Source organism: Vitis riparia, chromosome 19 (genome assembly GCF_004353265.1).
Source record: "Vitis riparia cultivar Riparia Gloire de Montpellier isolate 1030 chromosome 19, EGFV_Vit.rip_1.0, whole genome shotgun sequence".
Lineage (NCBI taxonomy): Eukaryota > Viridiplantae > Streptophyta > Magnoliopsida > Vitales > Vitaceae > Vitis > Vitis riparia.
In genome coordinates, this window is record NC_048449.1 from 12,730,754 (window position 1) to 12,747,038 (window position 16,285).

Genomic DNA, 16,285 nt, shown 5'->3' on the forward strand with positions numbered 1-16,285 from the left:
AGTTAGTTCAAGTAGTATATCATCCAACACATGCGTTTTATTAGAAATAATCGAACAATGAAACATGTATATCAAAACACTAAAGCACTATCAAACATAGGCATAATTCACAATGACAAGCATATTCACAGAATCTAGAAAGTGGGTGATAGGGGACATACTTGGATAGCATAGATAACTCGTTATACGCTTCCTCATGACATAAGGGGTTCAATAATAAATAATAAAATAAGAAATCCTAGCATGCTTAATATCTAATTAGCATAACCAAAATTATCATAGTATACAAAATCATCAATTATCACTTACATCTTGAATATAATTCCTAAAAATAAATAGACATGATTACAACAAATAGCAAGAGTGGTAGCAAAAATAAGTTTTGAAAAGATTTTCTTATGTAGGGGTCTCACCAATTCCCAAATCGATATACACGAATTTAGCCTAAAATTATCCCATTCATTTGGGACCACAAGCTTTGATTTGTGTTTTGTTCAAAACATAAATTTTTATTGAAAACCGAGAAGGATGAAAACCGATCAAAATATGGTTGCATATTTTATTTTTATTTTTTAAAAAGAGATTTTGATTCTATAGACTCAAAATGAATTTTCTTTTTGAATAGATTTTTTAAAAGGGATTTTTTGAGAAAAAGTGTTTTGTTTTAAAATAAAAGAAATTAATTTTTAAAATAACAAAACATAGAAAACAAAATACCAACCCAAACAAAAGGAAACGAAATCACAAAATAAAGATTTAGACAATATGCCAATTAAAATAGTGAGAGTAAGGCTAACCTTCATGGGTTTCTAGTAGCCTTCAAAAAAAGAATTTGACTAATAATCACTAAGGCAACGAACTAATGACTTCCTAATCAAACAAACCAACAAAAATATTATCCAAAACTAACATCTAGATTTCAAGAAACACATAATAAAAAAAGAACAATCTAGGATTAAAGTCAACAAACTTAGCATATGGAGATAATACTATAGGGTCAATTAAGGTGAATTAACATTCTAACAAAATATGATAAATCAAAGACCAAAGTTTAGCAATCTTGAAAATATGAAAACAATAACATGCAATTAACTAGATTGACTATCCAAAATTCCTAAAAACTCGAACTAAATATTAATAGATCAAAACCAAAATATGTCATACTCAAAATATGAAAAATAATAACATGTGATTGACTAAATTAATTAACCGAAACTCTAAAAACACTAAAACTAAATATTGATGGATCAAAATTAAAATTATCATATTTAAGACATGAAAATAATAACACATGATTAACTAAGTTAATTAACTAAAATTATAATCAACTACAAAATTGGATATAAATGGATTAAAATCAAAATTAACGAAATCGAAAAAAACACAAACACATTCAAACTAAAAAAAAAAAATTAATACTAGATTAAATTAGAACTAAAAACATCAACATCATCTAATAAGATTGGTTAAACTATCAAATAGAAATTGCAAATACATTTAAACTAGAACAAATAAATAAATCAGCAAATTACAACTAAACTAAAATTAGAATTAAAAATATGGAATTCACTTAAGAGGATTAATCAAATAATTAAATTAAAATCATAAATGCATTCAAATTATAAAATATTAAAATTAAACTAAATTGAAATTAAGCTCTATCTAATAAGACTATTTAAACTAATGAATTAAAATCAACAAATACATTTAAGCTAAAAACATATTAAAACCAAACCAACTAGGATTAAAAACACAAACTTTATTTGACACGATTATTTAAACTAATGAATTAAGATCAGTAAATGCATTTAAACTAAAAACAAATTAAGATCAAACTAACAAGAATAAAAAAACGCAAACTTTATTTGACACAATTATTTGAACTAAAGAATTAATATCAACAGATGCATTTAAACTAAAAACAAATTAAAATCAAACTAATTGGAATTAAAAACATAAACTTTATTTAACATGATTATTTAAACTAAAGAATTAAGATTAACAAATGCATTTAAACTAAAAACAAATTAAAATAAAACTAATTGGAATTAAAAACACAAACTTTATTTGACATGATTATTTAAACTAAAGGATTAAGATCAACAAATGCATTTAAACTAAAAACAATATAAAATCAAACTAATTGGAATTAAAAACACAAACTTTATTTAACATGATTATTTAAAGAATTAAGATCAACAAATGCATTTAAACCAAAAAAAAAATTAAAATAAAACTAATTGGAATTAAAAACACAAACTTTTGTTTGACATGTTTATTTAAACTAAAGGATTAAGATCAACAAATGCATTTAAACTAAAAACAATATAAAATCAAACTAATTGGAATTAAAAAACAAACTTTATTTAACATGATTATTTAAACTAAAGAATTAAGATCAACAAATGCATTTAAACTAAAAACAAATTAAAATCAAACTAATTGGAATTAAAAACACAAACTTTATTTAAATTATCATATAAATTAAGATAAATTAGGATGAAACTAATGAACTGCAATCACAAAAAGAAGACATCTAATTTAAGAAAAATAAAAAAAATTATACGAATTGATATTCAAAAGAATTTATCACAAAAAAAATTGATTAAACTAACGAACTAAAATCTAAACTAAAAAATGCTCTATCGAAAACGAAAACTAACCTGTGTTGTGTCTGAAAAAATAGTCTCTTGATGATTAAAGTAGCAGCCCGATCTCCTTCTGAAGTCCTTTGCTCTCCTCCAAAATTCTGTGTGTTCTCTCTAAAAAAGTTCCCTCGCATGTTCTCTCTATCTCAAAAATTCTCTTGTGCGTGTCCTCTCTTTTAAAAAAATATCTACATGTTCTCTCTACCAAAAAACTCCTCACTCTAGAATTCCTTCGTGTGTCCTCTCTAAAAAAATTGCTCTTGTGTGTCGATCTCCAAAAAAATCTCCCATCTCTTCCATTCCTTCTATCTTATTTATATAGCAGCCCACCCTATGGAATATTTTATTTCCTTTTTGGAGATGTACTTCTAACCTTAAAGGAGACCCAACTTTCTAAACTTCTAATGGCACTTTCTATTTCAACTAACTTAATAAAAGAAACATGCCAACCCAATGAATGTTGTCTGATGGGCCCTTGGTCATATTCCCCTTCTCTCTTCCAACCAACAACACTTGTAACTTGTAAAGTTGCATTGGGGACTGGTTTATCTGAAAGCTTGGATGAGAATGGAGACCGAACTCCTTCTTAGGTAATGTAGAGCTTCAAAATTTCTAGAGAAAGATTTTGTGGATAACCAAAGTCCATGATTTCATCCAATAGCTCATAAATTAGAACAAAGTTGTTACGAATAGCATCTTCATCGAAAGCCCCACCGAAATAAGATTTGAACAATGCAACAGGCTTAGCAATAAACTTGAATGCACAAGTTACATTGGCATTGTTGCTGACCACAATCATAATGTACACATTGTTGATTCTTTTATAAAAGGAGTAACCTCCAATCTACCGCATAGGACATGTGCTAAGTTCTTTTGTTTGCATTATATGGATTCGAAAGGCATCCACCATGTTTCCCTTAACATCGTCGTGATATAGGTAATTGATGAGGACATCGCTCCAGAGATTCAAGAAATAGATAGCGGAAATAGCCACCAACATCTCCGATCCAGTGGATCCGATGCCAAACAGATCAAAGAATGGGATTCAGATATGCGATGGTTGAGGCCTTGTTTCAACGACGTCGTTTTGATTGGGTTAAATCTCAAGCTTTGGAGATGACGAACTCAAATCTCCCAAATGAGAGTTGCAGTCAATGCTATTGATCTTGTGTTCTAAATGCAGTGTGGGCAATAACCCCGACGGATCTGTAATAGCATTTAGGGTTCCAATGCGGGTGAGGTGGAGAAAGGGATGACGACTGTGGCAGGGATTCACAATGGGGGGAGAGGAAAGAGTGGTAAGAATGTTCTTACTGGAGATATCGAGGCGGGAGAGAAGAGCTCGAGGGGAAGGATCACGGTCAATGAAGGAGGTGAGGATATGGGTACCGTCCTCGACTACAGCGCGGAAGGAGAAGAAGAGATTATGTATGAAGGTCAAGTAGTAAAGGTGGAGGCAGAGGATTGGTCATGGCGTGAGATGGAGCTACGAGGCGAGTCTTCCGTTTCTATCTTCTCTGCGAGTGTATATGGGTCCCCCACCTTGTAGGCTGCTTCTCTTCAGCAGTGACTCCCTTCTCCTTGATCGCTCCAAGTGACATGCAAAATTAAAAAAATAAAATTGGAATAAGAAAATCCTATGATTGGAAATAGAATAAAATAAAATAAAAAATCAAATCATATGCCATAAAAAATCTAAGATGTCAATTCATGGAATTAAAGAATGTATAAATAAGTGAGTAAATAAAGAAATAAATTGATAAGGGTATAAAAATAAATATTAGACATATGCCATTAGAAAAAATCAAGAAATTAAATTAATGTAACGGATCATAACAATTTAAATGTCAAACTCAAACCTTAAAATATATATATATATATATATATATATATATATATATTCATTTAATGCAATATATAGTTAAGCCAATACTCATCTTGTCTCGAAAAAATAAAATCAAGAACATGCCTAAATGAACTATGCCAAAAGAAGTGTCTAAGTGACCTATTCTGAAAAAGTGCTTAGCTGGCCTCGGGTGAATGTGTGAAAGTTGAAAAGTGTCTAGGTGAATCTAAACGGGTTAAAGGGAACCTAAATAGGCCTAAGGTGGTGCCTAATGGGCCAAGTGTATCTAAATAGGCTTAGGGTGAGACTAGGTGGGCCTAACTAAGTCTAACCTAAAGTGCACCTAAGTGAAACTTAATCTAAACTTGAAGGACAACCAAGGTAGTAATGTGGAACTGGATAAACCCCTCAACCAAAGTCTCAAAAGTGGCCTTGAGAAGGTAAGCTACATGACTAGGAATGGGCCATCATGTGCTAAAGGGACAAAATGGAGGGTCTACAAATATGCCCCTCTTTGGTAGAGATCACAAGTGTAGAGAATGTGAGTTGAAATACGAATAATGAGTGGAACGAAGTGAACTATATTGAAGAACTAAAAAAGGACTAGAGATTTTGTCTTAGCACATGACGAGAGTAAGATTAGAACACGGGGCTATAATGACAAGGATGGAACAACTATACGTGGGAGGAATGACAGTAAAGAGATAAAGGTATGTGATGAGTAGCACAAAGATAGAAAGGGATAAAAAGAATGACTCAAGGTCATGGATGAGATAAATGACTCTGGGTTGTGAGCTTAGGGCTTTAAATGGAAAAAAATGACTTTGGGTCATAAATGAGAAAAATGACTTTAGGTTGTGAGCTCAGGTCTCTAAATGGAAAAGAAATGACTTTGGGTTGTGAGCTCAGGGCTCTAAATGGATAGCTGATCAGGATGCTTTTCGGCTCATGGTGTCGGGTCGAGGCCACTCGCAAGTGGCTAGAATGGTGAAAACAAAACATCTCAAGGATGTGAAGGATGTAAATGACTTTGGGTCATAAGCTCAAGGCTCGGGATGCTATGAATGACTCTAGATCATGATACAATGGGTAACTTAGGGTTACAATGAATAGCTTAGGGCTATGGATGGAATGAATGACTCTAGGTCATGATGCAATTTGTAACTCAAGGTTACAATGGATAGCTTAAGGTTATAAAAACAGCTCAGGGCTGTGAGCTCCAGGCTCTATGAATGATCATCTTGAAGGAGAGTGAGATATGCAAACTCCAGGTCAAACCACTCATGGGTGAGCAAATGATGAAGGCTCAGCTCAGGGCTGGAAAGACTCTGGGTCTTAAGGAAATGATAGCTCAAGGCTATCAAGTTCAAGGCCTATAAGGAATAGATAGCTCAGGGCTATGAGACTCAAGGTCTAGAAGGAATGGATAGCTCAAGGCTATGAGTCTCAGGGCCTAGAAGGAGCAGATAAAGAAGACCAACTCAAAAGTGGGTAGGAAGTAAATGAGATCAAAACTGTATACTCAAAATGCCAAGGGTCGGACTACTGAACTCAAGAAGGGAAATATGCCCCAATATCTAGGGTGCTCGCACTACTGAAACAACCAGTAAATCAATCATCTACCGAAATCAATTGGTTAGAAATCAATGCATCATGACAAACCTCTGAAAAATTTAGATCGAAAGAACTCTTTGTGTCTGAAAAGCTGCTCTGTCGATGAATCTCAAAGTGTGTATATCATGGCTCATCTAAAAGCAAATCTCAAAGTGCTACTGCTCATCTAGATAACCTAATATGCAAGACAACAATGGTGAAAGCAATCTATCTCAGGAACATCTGGCTAACAAATCTACCCATGCTCCTCAAGTGAAAGCTGATGTGATCCATCTCTATCTCAACGAATCCATGTAGGGAGGTCTTGATACAATCAATCGTCGGAAGCTCCAGACTAGTCTCAATCTAAAACCAAGTTTGTCGTTGTCTCAATCTCAAGGATACTCAAAGAAAATGGGGAAATATGCCCCAGTATGAGATCCGAAGTCAAAGTTATGCGGTAAATAACCAACACCTATCATCCATCCTTGTACTATTGCCTAAACAAAATCTCCCCAAGGAGAGGGGAATATGCCCCAATATGATATCTGATGTCGAAGTCATGAGATAAACAACCAACAATGATCATCCATCTATGTATCGCTGCCTAAACATAATCTCACCAAGGAAAGGGGAGTATGCCCCGGTATGGATATTTGATATACGATAAAGAATCCGTCAAAATCAATCAAACATCTCTATAACCGTAAATGGGAATAGCCATACCGTCCAACAACAACTAGGAACCTCAGAGAAAAAGGGAAATATGCCCCATTGTGAATGTCTGATGCACGACAAAATGATGAATCCGATATCATCAATGAACTGTCTCCAAACTCAAAAATCCATCAAACATCAATATGCCAAGCAAGAGAGATACCAAATGCTTTCAAAAGTATCCTCCATAAGAGAAAGCATAATAATGACTATACTTCAACCAATCTACAAAAACCAGTCCAAGTGAAGACTATCAAAGATAACGTCTGATCTTATGGCCTCAAGGTGGTCTTAAGACATGGGACATAACGTAGGCCAAGGTGATAGGGTGAAAGAAATGAAGGGAAACTTGGCTCAAATACCCAATGATCAAACCCATACCCTCATGTACAAGATGTAATGCATAAAAAAACCTCATGAGCCATGGACTTAAAGGTAACCAAAGGAAATGTCGATATTGAAACAAAAGAGAGGATAAGTGGTCAAACTGTCAATGAAACATGTGGATGATGTGTAGAAGGTATCAGACTAGAAATGTGTGTCAATATGTAGGGAATGGATAAAAGGTGGAACGAAGATCTAGAAAGTGGTGATGAGATATAAAATAAGGCAATAAGAAAGTGGAAGGAATGATGATCAACCCATATCTGTACAATAAAGAAAAGTCATATCACCAATGATTGAATGGTGGTTAAGACAATGATTCGGAGACCCTAGTAAGAAGTTCAATCATCTCTCATACCTAATACATATCAACCATGACCCAAGAAGCATAGGATCTCATAGAACTCTCACATGAACTCTCGACACTCCAAATGCATAACAAAAGTGGCTCAAAGAGTGAAAACTCATATAAAAATCTCACAAGAATCCAAAATGACAAATATACCTAATAAACATACCTTAAAAGGAGACATAAGTGTCCAATGGAGCAAAATACCATATACGAACATATCATTGGGTTGTTTTTTTTTTTTTTTTTTTGAATGCGCATGTTTTTATCATCAATAAATCGAACTCCAATGGGAAATATATAAGGAATGAACAAACTCTCTCAAGTCACTAATGAATACATGAACCTCATCCCATGAGACAACCTCTCAAACTGAAATCTCTGAATCAATGCCAGATGATGGGATGAATGGAGTGATATGATTGCCCTCTTTGCACCAAGAAGTGAAAAATCATCAACACAAAGAAGATGAGAGATAAGATGAAGCAAATAATAATAAAAACAAGAAAGAGAATGAAAATGTGATAATAGTAAAATAGAACAAACAAAGTGATAAGGAGATGGTAACAAGAATGAGAAGATAGGCCTATAAGTCTAAAGTTCATGAGACTTTCATAGCAAAGCATGAATATACATCAAAGGGCCCTAACCTGAGTATAGAAATGGTAATCAAGTCTATAAGAAATAAATAAGGCTATAACATACCGTGTGAGGCTCAATGGGCTAGCAACGATCTAATATATTAATAAAGGTGATAAAGTGTAAGGCTAACCAAAATGATGGCCACCCATCCTACGACCATAATCTCAAACATAATACTTCTTCAGCTAATCCACATTTGTAGGCTTTGAAAATTGGTTTCCATCTAAGTCAGTTAACCATGCTGCCCCTTTTGGAGTCAACTCTCGAATAACATAAGGCCCACTCCAACTAGGTCTGAACTTCCCTCTAGGGTCTCCAACTAAACCTCTGAGAATCCTCAAAACCAAATCCCCATTTTTGTAATGGTCTAAGCTTAACCCGTTTCCTGAAGGCATGAGCCATCTTCCTCTAATAGGCTTGAACATGGTCCGCTGATCTCAATCTCCTCTCATCTAAAAGGTTAAGCTGATCAAAAAGAGCCCGAGCCCACTCTGTCTCAGAAATCTGCTGCTCAAGGACTACTCTTAATGAACCCATCTCTGTTTCAACTGGGAAAATAGCCTCCATACCATACACTAGAAAGTAAGGTGTAGCTCCCGTAGAAATGCGAAAAAGAGGTACAGTATGCCCACAGTGCAAAAGGGAGTTTCTCTAACCAATCTCGAGAAGTCTCAACCATCTTCCTCAAAATCCTCTTATTGTTCTTATTTGCTGTCTCTACTGTCCCATTGGTTTGTGGCCTATATGCATAAGATCTATGATGTCGAATGTCATACTTCCACAACAAAGTATCTACCTCAGCTTGAAAGTGCACCCCTCTATCTGAAATCAACTCATGAAGAATCCCATAGCGAAAAATGATGTGTGACCTGATGAAACTGGCAACTCTAGTAGATGTCAACCTCGCATATGATGCAGCCTCCACCCACTTGGTGAAATAATCTATGGAGACTAGGATGAACTCATGACCATTGGAATATTTTGGTGAAATCTTCCCAATAATATCAATACCCCATACTGAAAATGGTCATGGTGAGGTCAAAGCATGTAACTTTGATGGCGGTGCATGAATGAGATCACTATGAATTTGATACTCTGGGCATTTATGAACAAACTGAGAACAATCTGTCTCCATAATAAACCAACAACACCCTGTCCTCATAACCTTACGGGCCAACATGTGTCCTCCCATATACAGACCACAAACTCCTGCGTGAACCTCTCTCATCACTTGGTCTATAAAGGCTTAATCTAAACACAACAGAAGCATACCATCAGCTAATCTCTTGTATAAGGTATCTCCACAAATCATAAATCTAGTGGCTAACTGTCTTAATGCTCTCCGATCCTTAGCTGTGGCTACCTCAGGATATGTGCCAGATCTAAGAAACTGATAAATGTCATGATATCAAGGTAGATCATCTTGGACCTCTGTTTCTCCAATCAAACAACAGTAGGCGGGTGCAGACCTCAACTCAATTAGCAATGGATGTACAACTACATCGATCAGAATGTCCATAGAAGAAGCTAGGGTAGCTAAGGCATTGGCAAACTGGTTTTGTAATCTAGGCAAATGAACATATCTCAAGTCATCAAATCTCGCAACTAGTAACTCCAAGTAAGCGTGATACGACTTAAGCTTCACATCTCTAGTCTTCCAATCTCCTTGAATCTGTCTGAGTACCAAATTAGAGTCACCAAATACCTCAATTTGTATAATGCCAAGCTCCAATACAATCTCTAAACCAAGGATACAAGCCTCATACTCAACTATATTATTTGTGATAAGATGTCAATCAAGGAATGCCAAACAAATAGACCTCGAAATGTGATCATCCTGAGGGGATACCAACAAAACACCTATCCCATACCCTGACTGATTGGCTGCACCATCAAAGTACATGCACCATCCTGATAAGCTAGTCATAGCAATAAACTTCTTATCTAGAAAAATCATCATCAACTGGTCTATCCTTAGATGTCGGTAGTGAGGCTAAGTGATCGGCGACAATACTTCCCTTAATAGACTTTTGAGAAACATATTGAATATCGAACTCTGTCAAAAGTACGAGCCATCTCATCAGTCTACTAGTTAATACAGGTCTATCAAATAGATATCTCAACAAATCTAGGCGGGATATCAAATGCACTGAAATCTTTGTCATGTAATGCCTCAATTTCCTGGTAGTCTAAGGTAGTGCTAAGCAGAGACGCTCAATCATAACATATCTCATCTTATACTCTAACATCCTCTTACTTAGATAGTAAATAGCTCGCTCATTCCCTGAGTCATCAAGCTAAGCTAACATACATCCTAAGGCCATGTCTGAAACTGACAAATACAAAAGAAGTGAAAGTCCCAACATAGGAGGCATTAGAATAAGAGGAGAAAGCAAGTACTCCTTGATCTTCTCAAATGCAAGTTGGTAATCATCATTCCAAATTGTTGGCTGATTCTTTCTCAAAAGACAAAAAAATGGGCTCACATATGTTTATCAATCTGGCTATGAATCGACTGATGTACCGTAATTTGCCCAGAAAACCCCTGATATCTTTCTTAGTCTTTGACACAAGCATGTCAAGTATGGCTTTGATCTTATCTGGGTCGACCTCTATGCCGCTCTCACGAACCATATGCCCCAATAATTTCCTAGAAGTCACTCCAAAGGTGCACTTCTTGGGATTCAGCCTCAATCTGAATTTTTGGATTTTCTCAAAGAATCTCTCTAGAGCTTCTAGATGATTTGCTCTACCTCAGGATTTCAAAATCATATCATCCACATAAACTTCAACATCCCTATGCATCATGTCATGAAACAAAGTAGTAGCCCTCTGATAAGTGGCTCCTACGTTCTTCAACCCAAATGGCAAAACCCTGTAACAGTAGGTACCCCACTCAGTAATAAAGGTTGTCTGCTCCATATCCTCTAGAGCCATCAAAATCTGATTATACCCTGAAAACCCATCCATGAAGTCAACATTGAATGGCTTGAGGTGCTATCAACCAATAAATCAATATGAGGGAGAGGAAAGTCATTTTTAGGGCTAGCTTTATTAAGATCTCTAAAGTCAACACATACTCTAACTTTGCCGTCCTTTTTGAGAACAGGGATGAAATTAGCCAACCATTCTGGGTACTCAACCACTGATATGAATCCAACACTGAGTTGTTTTTGAATCTCCTATTTCACCTATAGACTCCAACGTGGATGCAACTGTCTTAATTTCTGCTTAATTAGCTTGGCATGTGGTATGATAGGTAAGTGGTGTTGAACTATAGAGGGATCGAGGCTAGGCATGTCCTCATAAGACCATGTAAAGACATCTAAGTATGATCAGAGTAAATAAATAAGTCTATCCCTCTCATTTGTAGATAAGGGTGAACCAATCTTCAGCTCTCTAGGCTGATCCTTTGTGCCAAAATCAATAGTCTTAACATCCTCTGTAACTGGTGAAACTCTCTCATCCATGGGGTCTGAGTCATGATAAAAAAAGCCTTTCGCTAAATAGAGCTGTGCAATCTCATAATTTATATCCAATATCTGTGGAGTGGGTGAGTAGGGTACAAATATAGAGATACTATCATAAGAGATAAGCAAATACTAAAAAAATACTCAAATCCATAAATGAAGCAATGGAAACATTGTCAGAGCGGGAGACAAGTCCCGATAAAACATCAAAGGAAAGAGATGGGTCCACAAGGTCGGGCGTTCCCTTAATTGGGCTAACAGTGCCCTCAAACAAACTACCATCATCCTTTAAAACCTCTAGAGCAGGAATAGTCTAGGTCTCCTCAACAACCTCAATAGTAGACACCCCAAACATATCAAATGGTGAAACTGGTTGAAGTTGAACAATGTTGTTGATCTGAATCATGGTTATCATGCCCATCTCATCTCGGTACTCATCATAGAGAACAACTCCATTAATCATCTCAGTGGTATCGACGACCACTCCCTCATTAATGACCTCCTTTGGGCAGCATGGAAACAACAAACTAGCTCGATCTAGAGACGGAGGAGCAATTGCCATAGAAACAGGAGTGCCAGGAGCCCCATCACTCAATTGTGACTGGTGAAATAGATGTTGAAGCTCGATCTCTCTATCTATATGAACCACACTATCAATCTCCTCTAGACGGGGTTGAATCTCTGATCCTTTGACAAAGTAGTTAGTCAAACTCATCCTATAAGATCGAATAGGATAATCAAATGGTGTGTGAGACAAACGGGCCCTCACTCTCTCCTTGCATAGTCATGCCATGTATTGGTAATCGACCTCAATAGGAATGAACCCAAGTTCAAATGTCGTATCATGGCCAATGGTAGCTATAAACTCACTAGGTCCCTGCTGATGTCATTTTAACCCCATGTCAGGTAGAAAAGTCATACCCCTCATCATTTCAAGAATCATTGTGTGTTGATCAAATGACATGGCTATAAAATCTTTGCAAAAATCCTCAATCTCAGGAGTTTGTATCTCATCAAAAGTAAACCCAGTTAGAAATAGGTCATCCTCACTGTGACTGGTCTGAAGTACTGGCTCAGAAGAGGCTAACATATCTCTGATAGACTGTACCGTGATGACTTGTCCATCATGAATGAACTTCACCTTCTGATGAAGGGAATAAGGAATAACTCATGCTCTATGAATCCATGGTCGGCCTAGTAGTAGGTTAAAAGATGTAGGAATCCTCAAAACTTGGAACAAAGTAGAGAATGTGGCTAGACCAATCCATAAATCAATCACTAAGGTACCCATAACCTCTTTCTTGGTGCTATCATATGCTCTGACCGTCTAAGTAGAGGGACCAAAATCCGAAGGCGTGAAACCAAGGGCTATAGCAGTGGTTAAAGGGCAGATGTTTAGGGCTGAGCCATTGTCTAATAGGACAGATGGAACTCTATAGCATGAACAACCAACTGTGATATATAGAAGACGTATATGGTCTGAACCATCAGAGGACAAATCATCATCTGAAAACACAATGCAAGTGGCTTTGCTGGTCGTCATTATATGAATCAATCCCTCTAGAGTGGTGGTAATCTCTACTCTGATCTAACTCAAGTCTTGAATCAAAGCATCTCTATGAGTACTAGATGATGCTAATAAGCTCCAAATAGAAATACGAGCTTGAGTACTCTATAATTGTCTCAAAACCTCATCATCATCTCTCTTAACCTTCTCATGAAAGGCTACACCCTCAAATGGTTTGACTGCTAGTGGTGGTGGTGGAACTATCCTCCCACTAAGAGTCACAATCTGTATCTCTCTTTCCTCTGAATCATCATCCTCTGGCCACAAAGTGAATGGGACAGTGATATCCTAGTATCTGATAACCAAAGGTGTAGAATGAACCAACTAGAATAGCGCCCCATCTGGGATCAAACTGAATGGTGCAAGAACCCGAAGACCTAATGAAACCTCATCAACCTCACTACTATCATGCAGAACAATTGGCTTGGGTAATCCATCATCCTAACTCAACATATGTATACTGTCATCCTCTATAAAGTCTATGTGATGGATATCTCTTGGAGGTGGAGGCATTGCATGTGTAGAATGGGCAGGAAGAGGGTTAGTGGTCACACTTGGCTACCCCGAGTTAACCAAACCCTGGTCTAACAAGTCCTATATAGCATGTCTCAAAGCAATGCAATGGTCTGTATCATGCCCTAGACCTTGATGGTAGGAACAATGTAAATCCATCCTGAAACGAGGTGGTATGGGTTGGGGTAAAGGCCTGGGAGCTAACTGAGTCAATAAACCACTCTCTATGAACTTATGGAAAGCTTGGCTCAAAGACATACCTAGATGGGAGAACTGTCATGTCGACCTTTGTACATAAGTAATGGTCTGTGGGGCTTGGGGTTGAGAGTATGACATAGGAGGTCTCTCTATGAAATGTGTAGCAAAAATAGGCTGTGAGACTGGATGTAGATAATTAGGAATGATGGGTCTAGAAGGAGCAGGTGATCTATACTGCACATGAGGTGAGGGTGTGTAATAGAATCCAGAAGTCTACCCAACTGTCTGATAAAGTCTAGGAGGTCTCATCCTTAATGAATTGATAGCACTTACATCTCTTGGTCTTTGTCCTCCTGAAGTCTTCTTCCCCTTAAAGTCAGTAGGAGAAGACTCGGGCCACAATCCTCTGGCAATGCCCTCCTCTATACCATACAAAGCCCGTACCAAAGATCCAAAATCCTTGTAGGGAAATCCCATCAAGTGTTTAGCAAATCTAGGCTGCAAACTCCTCAAAATCATACTAATATGATCATTCTCTGAAAGACGATCGATAATTTGTGAAATCTTCTCCCTCTAACGGGAGATAAATGAAGTGACTAACTCCTCTGGCCTCTATCTCAATGCCTCAAGCTCTCTCCTCAAAACATCAATGATAGTGTTAAATGCAAAATGTCTCAAAAACTCCTAGGCTAGATTATCCCAAGTCCTACGGCGTAATACATCCAATGAAGCGAACCAACATTATGCTGCACCACTCTGGAACATAGGGAAAAGCATAACCATTTGGGTCTCATCCAATCCGTGGGCCCTCATAACCGTACTATAAAGCCTCAAATGGATATGGGGATAACCTATGCCCATGTATCTCTCAATCTCAAGCATCCTAAACTTGGTCGGTAAACTAGCCACTAGTACTCCATCAAAATCCTCCTAAGTAATAACTAATTTTGAAGCCTTCATTTGTCTCAACCTCTGCTCGAGTCTATCCATACGTGTATGTGGGTCCTTTGAGGTCGGGATAGGCAATGTGATAGGAGGTGGGGCTACCTCGGTCTGACTATGCAGAGTGAAAAGTATAACCTGTGGTGCTGACTGACTGGGTGGAGGAGATAGTGGAACTGTGGTATCAAACCTGGTACTCTCCTAAACTAGGACCTGTTGGGACTGTTGCCTGATTACTACTCAAAAAGTGCTATTTCATAGCTTGTAATTAACTCTTTTAAACACTTTTGAGTAGTAGTTATCACCTTTTAACCCAATTAACATATTAAGGACCCTTGCAATCAATTCTAATCAAATTGTGTTAAGTTTTGGTGTTTTGATAGCTTTTTGATCACCAAAACAATCCGAGATTGAGGAGAGTTCTTTGGAATCCATGGCAAAGCAATGAAAAGCTCAGAAACATGAAGAACTGAAGCTTTGAAGTCCTTTGCCATAAGCAAATCCGGAATGCAAGGAGTAAAAGATGTCCAGACAGGGCGTCTGGACACACCATCAGAAGGCGGCAGAACGTGGGTTGTGTAGTCAATGATCCGGACAACATATCCGGATAGGATATGCTATCATCCTGGGTGTGATGTTCGCGAGTGCCGTGTGCTTCCTCCCTGAGGGAGTCCGGATAGGAGAGCGTGCCAAGTGTCATCTTGGGGAATCCGGATGGAGTTGCTCCAGATAGCAATGCGCGCTCTGTGTCATCAGGGGGAGGGGTCCCTACACCTTGCACACGCAGACGGTCCCCCTTGCGACGTTTCACCTTCTCCGGATATCTCACATCTGGAATTCTGTCCGGCCAACATTCCACCTTCTCTGGATATTTCACATCCGGCACCTGACGCCGGATGGGAGAGGAGGGCGTTTCAACTTCCCCGGTCAGACATGTTCGGATCCTCTGATAGCGCTTACCCGGAGAGTTTCGCAGCCATTTTGCACAGTGTCGCGGTGTTCTCCTGAAGCTTCCCGACCGATATTTTGAGATATTTTTCTTTAGATATTTGATGTCTAAATCCCCAAACTCTCCTTGTATCCCACCTATCATAGGATTCCTTAGTCTTTAAGCAAGAACAAAGGGGTGAATAACCTCTTATATATAGTTGTAATTTTCTTTAAAAGAATATCTCTGGGGAGCTTATTCTCAGAGACGCATCCTTTGTATAGTTTTGAAAGGAAGTAAAATACAGAGCACTTGCTCTGCTTTTCATATATATATTTTTTTTCTCGTTCTTTTTATTTCTAGCCAATCAAACTCTGAGGATTTTTCCTCAGAGGATGAGAGGCTAGGCTCTTCGTTTCTTGGAGTGAAGAAATCCGGGTAAGTTTCCTCATGCATAAATTGGAAGTTTTGTTGTTTTAGTTTTTAAT